Source organism: Vombatus ursinus, unplaced genomic scaffold (assembly GCF_900497805.2).
Source record: "Vombatus ursinus unplaced genomic scaffold, bare-nosed wombat genome assembly UNPS02014185.1, whole genome shotgun sequence".
NCBI lineage: Eukaryota > Metazoa > Chordata > Mammalia > Diprotodontia > Vombatidae > Vombatus > Vombatus ursinus.
Window position 1 is genome coordinate 6,902 of NW_020953963.1, and position 9,462 is coordinate 16,363.

General features: G+C 39.4%; 1 pseudogene; it reads left to right on the plus strand.

Annotated features, from left to right (window-relative positions):
• Nucleotides 1-446: 446 nt before the first annotated feature.
• On the plus strand, nucleotides 447-4,054 carry LOC114041842 (annotated as a pseudogene).
• Nucleotides 4,055-9,462: the final 5,408 nt, after the last annotated feature.

The following is a 9,462-nucleotide window of genomic DNA, read 5'->3' on the forward strand; positions in this document are numbered from 1 at the left end:
TATTCCTAACAAAACAAATAGGAACAATTTCCTATTTTATATCTTATTTTTGGGGGCCTCACAGTACCATACTTTACAAATTAGGTTAAAAATAGACAGCAAATTTGAATGATCAAAATTATAATAAAGATACATTCTGCCTAATGGGAAAACCAAACCAAATAAAATATAAACTTGGGATGGGATAGAAAACTTACCTCAATATTCCTTTTAAGTAGTGTACTTTATTATATTTGTGTATTTGCCTATTTCTGATTTTTAAATTTCTTTAAATTGAACACTACTTGTAAGTGTAAAAATTGTAACTCTAAATTATGGCATAAGTCCATGGGAAACTAGAATGTGATTTAAAATAACTGTATTGTCATGAGATATAGCTGTATAGATTGTCCACTTCTGAGTTTAGTTCTAGTAAAAACCACCTCTCTGATTATTTTACTAATTAGATCCATGGTCCTAATGACCAAGCAAATGGTGACACTGTGAATGCAACTCCAATGCAGTCTGGCATAAATGGGTCTGTTGGCACTAACCTTCAAATGAATGGAAACAAAGGAGGAAATTTATGGGAGTCAGAGATGGTGAATTCCCAGAATGTACCATGGGGAAGTGGAAATGATGTAAATTCTGGAGGAAGTCGAAGAGAATGGGGAAGCCCTGCACAAAACATTGGCACTAATGTATCCAATGAAGAATGGAATAAACTGCCTAGCAATCAGTATTCCAGTGAAAGTATGAATGGAAATAGTAGGAAGTTTACAAATGGATGGAAATCTACTGAGGAAGATCATCAGAATTCTGCTACATCTCAGATAAATGAGCAGAACACCATTTGGGCCAAAACAAAAGGTACTGGGGAAAGTGAAGGTAGTACAGAAAGCACTGGATGCCATGAGGAAAGAGTGGTTGGGGAAGGGCAGAGTAAAGAGGGAAGAAAAGTTGACCAGCATGCATTACTCCAAAACATAGCAAACAGAACTGACTTAGATTCACATGTCCTCTCCAACAAAGGTTGGGGAGAGACTCCAATCAAACAAAATACTGCCTGGAATACTGAAACATCACATAGAGGTGAAAGAAAGACTGACAATGGGACAGAGGCCTGGGGATGCTCTGACATAAACTTCTAACTTGGGGGGTTGTGTTGATAAGAATAATAGTAATGATACCTCCTCTGTATCTGGATGAGGAGATCTAAAGCCTGCTACAAGGTGGGGAGATTCTAAAGGCTCAAGCAGTCAGGGGGGATGGGAAGATGATTCTGTTGCCATAGTTACTGTCAAGAACAATCAATTGTGGGGAAATGGTAAAGAGGAGAAATCTACATGGAATGATGCACAAAAAATTAAACAAGGGTGGGGAGATGGACAAAAATCAAACCAAGGGTAGTCAGTTTCTGCCAATGACAACTGGGGAGAAACTTCAAGAAGCAACCATTGGAGTGAGACTAAGAAATCTAGCTCAGGAGGTAGTAACAGTGACAGGTCAGTGTCCGGTTGGAATGAACCTGGTAAATAACATTCTTTTACCTGGGGAAATAACAATATAAATCCAAATAATTAGCTGGGATGAATCTGCAAAATCTAGTCAGTCCCAGGGATGGCAAGAACCTCCAAAATCTAATCAGCCTTCAGATTGGGGGGGATTCTTCAAAGTCAATCAACTCCCCAGATTGGAACAAACAAGATATTGGTGGATCTTGGGGAGCACCACCTTCCACAAATAAGCCACCTGGTACAGGTTGGCTTGGTAGACCAATACCAGCTTCCACAAAAGAAGAAGAACCTACTGGATGGGAGGAGCCATCCCCAGAATCCATACGCTACAAAATGGAAATTGATGATGGAACATCTGCTTGGGGAGATCCAAGCAAATATAACTACAAAAATGTGAATATGTGGAATAAAGATGTCCCAAATGGTGGCACCCATTCAGCCCAGCAAGCACAAGTACTACCATCTTCAAATGCCATGGGAAACAAGGAGAGCAGTAGTGGTTCTAGTTGGGGAGAACCTTGGGGACAGCCTTCTACTCCAGTCACAACTGTAGATAATGGAACTTCAGCATGGGGTGAACCCATGGACACTGGTCCTGACTGGGGGAACCCATTACTGCTTCATCTAGCTCCTCCACCTGGGGTACCACTTCTGTTGGCCCACAGACTTCGAGCAAACCTGGGCCTAAATCTATGCAAGATGGTTGGTGTGGAGATGATATGCCTTTGACTGGTAATCAACCCACCACCTTGGAGGAGGAAGAAGATGTAGAAATTGGAATGTAGAATAGTAATTCATCCCAAGAAGTTAGCCTATCTTTAAACTGGCCACTATATATAAAGAAAATGTCCTCAAAGAGAACAATTAAAGGTGGAAATAAACAAGATGAAGCCTGGATAAATCCATTTGTTAAGCGGTTCTCAAATTTAAGTTTTTCGAGAGAATCACCAGAAGAAACTCTACCGAGCAATAAGATGGACCTAGCTGGAGGAATATTACAGGACAAATGAATGGAGACTGATAAGCATAGCTTAAACATTGGAGATTACAATCTAGTGATAGGGAAAGGCCCTGGCTCTCATCCTCAGATTTCGAGTCTTTTGTAGATCGCGGTCCTTATTTCGATAAGGATGGCATTGTAGCAGACGAGTCCCAAAACATGCAGTTTATGTCTAATCAAAACATGAGGTTCCCCCTTCAAATAGTGCACTACCTAACCAAGCCCTTGGCTCCATAGCTGGGCTGGGTATGCAAAACTTGAATTCTGTTAGACAGAGCGGCAATCCCAGTATGTTTGGTGTTGGTAACATAGCAGCACAACCTCGGGGCATGCAGCAGCCTCCAGCACAACCTCTGAATTCATCTCTGCCTCATCTCCATGCTCAAGTGCCTCCTCCATTACTATCCCCTCAGGTTCTAGTCTCATTACGGAAGTATGCACTAAACAGCAGTGGCCTGAGTCCACTCTTTGGCCCTCTTTAGCCATATTGAGCCAGCTATCCCAATTAAACCAGCTTTCTCAGATTTCCCAGTTACAACGATTGTTGACCCAGCAGCAAAAAGGTACAGAATCGTAGAAACATGCCTTCTGGTGGTCGACAGCAGCAAGAGCACCAGGGTTGACCTCTTAGTACCTAGCAGCAGATGACGCAACAATCTTGTCAGCTTGATCCAACCTGTTGATGAAGCAGCAAACTCCACCATCTCAACTACAGTGTCTCCATCAGCCTGCAATGAAATCTTTCCTTGAGAATGACATGTTCCACACTACACCTGAACTTCAAAAAGGGCCACCACCAATAAATGCTTTCAGCAATTTCCCTATAGGCTTGAACTCAAATTTGAATGTAAACATGATTGTGAACAGTATTAAACAGCCACAGTCAAGACTGAGGAAATGGACTACAGTGGACAGCATTTCTGTGAACACATCATTGGATCAAAATTCCAGCAAACATGGTGCTATTTCAAGTGGTTTTAGGCTAGAAGAGTCTCCGTTTGTTCCATATGAATTTATGAACAGCAGTAGTTCACCAGCCAGTCCTTCTGGTTCAATTGGGGATGGTGGACCATGCAGCATGGTCCTCTCATAACATTCCATCTGAATCTCCCCACATGGTAATACATTGGTCTGTTACAGTTCAGAAGAAGAGGTAGTGAAGGTGCAAAAATCTCTGCACATGTGTGTATTGGGGAACACTACTATTCTTGCTGAGTTTGCTAGTGAAGAGGAGATGAGTCATATTTTTGCACAAGGCCAGTCTCTGACTCCCTCTCTTGGCTGGCAGCCTTTGGGGTCCAGCCAGAGTCGACTGGGATCCATTGACAGTTCCCCTTCATTCTCCAACCGCAATGATCTCAATCACTGGAATGGTGCTGGGCTGTCGGGAACTAGCAGTGGAGACCTTCACGGCCCTTCACTCTGGAGCACTCCAAATTATTCCACAAGCCTGTGGGGGACCCCAGACAGCAGAGACACCAGGGAAATTAGCAGCCCATCCCCCTTCAACCCTTTCCTTTCTGTTGACCACCTAGGTGGAGGTGGAGAGTCCACGTAACTTTGGCAGTTTCAGCTTATGAACTGTGATCTCAAGATAGAACAAAGCAGCACTAATTTGGACTTTCCCACCTACAGTCAGGGGTCACCCGTGAAAACAGTTACTTTCTGCACATTTTCCACTTTGTTTTAGCCCAAAACATATCAATTTGAATACTTGAATCATGCAGACCAACATGATAATGTGAAAAAGTGTATATTTACACTTCCAAATAGTGCTATACATATTAAATTGCTTCAGATGAGCTCATTTGTGTGTATTCATCATGTGTATTCTTTGAGGTTTTTTTTTTGCATTTTTTTGCTGAATATAATGTTGGAGTATGAGCTTTTTTTAATGTTGCTCTGAATGATGTCTAATCGGCAATATGAGGGTGCAGCCATTCAAGTGTAGATGTTTACTCAAGGAACATGAACAAACAGTGTGCTCTCTACTAAGCCTTGCTGTTTGCCTACCTTACTGTGGTGTTGTGGAGTTTAATGATCCACATATGATGTTGACTTAGGATTATTAAAGTATTGCGCTAGTTTTGTTTTTGTTTTTGTTTTTTCGTGTGTAAACTAAAGAATTTTTGCTACACCAGTTTGAAAAACTGTGACTTGCAACCCAGCCTGTGAGCCAGGAGGGTTCTACACTTTCAACAGGCTTTCCATTTTGTTTTGAGGATCCCTGTGTCAGGTCCTCTTGTTTATAGAATTTCGTTTTTTGTTTCTTGAGAAAAATGTTTACTCTTCTATCACTTAAAAAAATTTTAAAAACCAAACAAAAAAAGAATGGAGGATGATAAGATGCTTTCTATCTCTGGGAATAAGGAGCAGCATTTGGTCATGTTCTTTTGTTTTCTATCCTTATCTCCTAAATCAAAGAGCATGGTTCTCAGGAAAACCAGTTCCCTAGTAAAAACTCCTTGTAGTTTCTTATAGGACAAAAAAGAACAACTTTCAGCACTGATACTACTTACTGCTCTGTAAGACTTTTCTCTGCCAAAAAAAATAATGCTTCGAGCTGGAGTTTGACATATGCTGGACCCTCCTGGCTCATAGAAAGATTCTATGGGAGGGTAAGACTGTGTGACCTGATTCATCTTTCACCCCTCTCTTGCCTATTGTTTGTTCAGGATATAACTAAGTGAAATATGATAACAAGACTCTAAGATCAGATTCTCTCTCATACAGAACATCTGAATCATGGGCTTTGGGACTCCTCTAATTTCTGTTAAGGAAGATATTGCCAGGAGTCTAGAGTATGGGGCATCTGGACACCATCCTCATTGAGTTCAAATTATATGATTAGGATTGGCATCTCAAGGCACTGAAACTGATTTGCACATAGGGCTGAAAAATCTTTGTCTTAAATCTTTGAGTAGTTAAAATTTACCAAGCAGTTGCCATGGAACTAGAAAAAAAGTGCATATTCTTGATTCCTGATAAATTCTTGTATGAGTTATCAAATTAATAGTTTGCCTATACTTCCAAAAAATTCTAAGAGGGGATAATTAAGAATTGATAAGAGTTCATTAAAAACAAGTTATATGTTTCTTTTTTTAAAATTGTCAGTAGACTAGAGAATAAAAGACTAGATTCAAGGAATGTCAAAGACACAGTGTGCCTGGATTTCAACAAGTATTTGAAAAAGTTTCTCACAAAATCTTTGTGTACTAGACGAAAAATGTGAACTGTATTAAAGGAAAATTAGGTTTGGAGCAGCTTCATTGGGAACACCCAATGAACACTAATTTATTCTGGAGGGCAAATGGTAGTTTTATCCTCAGTCTTGTTCTGTTCAACATTTCAAACTGATAATCGGGAGGAAGTGATATATGGAATGCTTATGATCAGATTTGTAGATGTCATGGAATTGGGAGAGGCTGCTGATAAAATAAGTCACAGAATTGAGATTTCAAAGGCTTTTTCTAGATTGGAACAATGAGCTGGAACTAAGAACATACAGTTTAAACAGGATAAATGTAAAACCTGAACTTGGATTAAAACAACAACAACAACAAATGTGGATAGATACAATGGGAGAAACAGTTTTTCAGAGGAGTTCCTGAGAGAAAGAAAGTATTTGTTACTGGGTCATAAATTTAATACTGATGTAGCTTTCAAAAGGATGAATGTGATCTTTGCAGCAAAAGTAGTACAGCATCCTTAATGAGAGACATGACAATCCTCTACTCTGTCCTGGTCAGGACACATCTGTATTATCATACTTAGATAGGACACTGGAAAACTGCAGTGCCTTCAGAGGAACTAAAAGAGAGCTCAGAATTCAACCACGATTCATATCACAGGAGGGTCTGCTAGGCAATTGGGGGTGTCTAGTCTGTAGGAAAGAAGATTTAAGGGATGTAGGGATAATGGTCATCAAGTATTTAGAGAATTAGAATGCAAAAGGGCTTGACTTGCTCAACTTGACTCTTTAAGTGAGAACCAGGAGCCCTGGGTGCACACTATAGGAAGGCAAATTATAGCTCAACCTGAGGAAAATACCCCCAACATTTAGAGCTGTTCAAATAGATAATGAGCTGCTTCCTCTGGGTATTAAGTTTTCAGTCACAGAAGGTCTTCAACTGTTTTGGGTGGTATTACAGATAGGATTGGCTATTTGGGTTAAGGATAGACTAGATTAACTTTGATCATCAACGCTAACATTTTATTATTATGGCATTTTAATGGCATATACTAACACTGTAAAACACTGATAGAATTTAGTGTAGTTGTCTAAAATGATATACATTCCCAGATATTGACATTCCAGGTTATTATCTTGCCATTGGTGACTAATAATTTTAGCCTGACAATAAGAAAGAAATCAGGACTAAGATACTCTTTAACATGCATTCATGGTAATTCTGTTATCGCAATCACTTTGCTTACTAAGGGCAAAATAATTATATGATCACGTAGTCTAATTTAACTTCCTTGTATGTAAGAAATTTATAAAAATGCCAGCAGTAAGCACTATCCAGGGACTCTTTCTCTATTCTGTTGTTATACAACTATGGATGAAGTTTTGCAGTTGGTCCCTATATTACAAAAAAAATTTCAGCTCCTGAAATCAGACAAAAATGCATTTAAAAGTAAACTAGGATGTGAAAATTTTCCAATAAAATTAGCATGAAAGGCGCTTTTACTGAAGTAAAATGTCAGAAATTTGAATATCATTTTTACATACCTGTTCTGGGTCACTTTTATCAAAACTTTCTTGGCTTTCCTCTGATGATCCTTTAAATTCCAATTCTTGTGTTAAATCTGTATTAACATTTAAGTAAATAATTATTTTATTTAGAATTGCTTCTCTTACATGAATTAAATCCCCCCATTAATTGTTATCACAGCTATAATTTATCTATTGTAATCTATTTTAAAATAAGGTAAAGAGGGTAAGAAATTTCTATTTTCCTAATTATGCATTTAGTTGATTATTTTGTAATCTCAATCTACTGCTACATTTTAAGTTTCTTGTGAGATATTCATTTCATACCAAATCACAGACTGATTTACATATTTACTATATCTGAAACTCTTACATTTGAAAATAAAAAGTAAACTGAGAGAAAATGGTCTGTGCAAGATCAATTTATTAGTTAGGCTAGCAGTAATGAATAAATGGTGTCAAGGGACTTTCTCAATGACTAAAGACCATGAGATAGGGATTACTAGCCTTCGTAGAGTTTGGGGAAGTACAAGAGAACAAAGAACAGAGTTGGGAAGGTGGGGAAAACAATGAGACAGGTTATAGAGTAGATAACATCATGGAATTTTCATGAGGTACTATTTTGGGTTTTTTTTTTAGAGGTCAATAAGAGAGAGTGAGAGTAATTTACTGCTTACTCCACCATCTTGGCTCTTAGAAGTCTGGAATGTCTTTTTAATTCTATTATTAGGAGCTCCATAAATTAAGATAACTGTGTCCTATCCAAGTTTAATTGTTTATGTTGGTTTTGTTTTAACAGATTTATTTGACCTGTGGCGTGTACAGTTATCTCTTCCTAATCTTTAAAAGTCCTGTTAATCATTTCACCTCTGTGAATTTCTCTCCATGTTGTCATGCTCTATCTAGCTCTGAGGTCACTAAAACTTTTATAGTGAATTTCAAATTAACTGTTGGAGTATTATCTGCATATCATGTTTTCATGTTTTCTTGGCTCAATCAGAATAGTTTATAGAGTTACTTAATGATACAGATCTCATTTACTTTTATTTCCTTATGCAACACGGCACCAAGAAAGAGGACTTTTTTCCCCTACTTCTTTTGAGATAGTACTGGCCAGTGGTTCCAGTGGAAGAGCTAAGACACTGGAAAGACAGGGAAATGCAGTCTCTAGGCCTGGGAAACTTAGAGGATTGCCAAGAAAGGTTCATTTCACTTGGATAAAAAGGGGAGTGCAGTCCAGGATGGGAGGCATCCCAACAAGCCAGCAGCAAGCCCCACCTCAGCAAACCAGTGGGAGATCCTAAGCCCCAGAATGGTGGAGCAGGCAAATGTCAACACCAGGATTCCTCACGTGCCTTCGTATAGCCAGGGGAACCAGCAGACTTCAGCTCGGAGAACCACCATGTCTGCTGGTGCAGCTCCAAGCAGACAGACATCCTCCAGGGACTGGACCTCCACTTGATTAAGTGCAGCTCAGTGAAAAAGCAGAAAAACTGCACCTGGCTTCACCACATGCCAGACACCACCACTAGGACCCCAGCAGAGCACCAGGTAAGCAGCCAGACCCCAAAATCCCCCAGCTGCCAGCACCTGAGGCCCTAGTACACAAAGCCAGTGAACAGGCACCTTGCCCCTAGCAGAAGAAGCTTGGGACAGTGCTCCCTGTGCTCCAATAGGAAAGCTCAACTTTAAAAGCCAGGAAATTGGCAAACAAAACAAGCAAAAAGCAGAAAAGAAGACTGACCTTAAAGAATTACTGTGGTGACAGGGAAGATCAAAACACAACTCAGAAAAGGACAGCACAGTCAATACACCTACAGGCACAATTTATTATCAAAATGAGAGACTGTCAACAATACGGGGTTTTCTGTTGCAAACAAAATAGGAAACATCAAAATCGGTGCACTTACTGAAGACAAGGTAGTACTAGAATGCAACTGCATTGTTTCTGGCTTTCATTCTCAAAAGGTACATCAAAAATATAGTGAGGAACCTGAGATGTGCAATGAACTTCATGACACCTTGGAAAACTTGGCTAAGGTACAGGTGGAAATGGAAAAGCTAACATCAACCACTAAAGGAATTTGTAACCTAGAAAATTACCATCGTGGAAGTGGAAATTTTCAAACACCCCTTTTCCTCACATGGCCCACTACCTTCTTCTATGAAGTTTCCCATAAGCTTTCAGAAATGTGCAAGAAAGAAATACTCCTCAAATGCATCATTGTGGAAGAAAACTTTCACTCTTT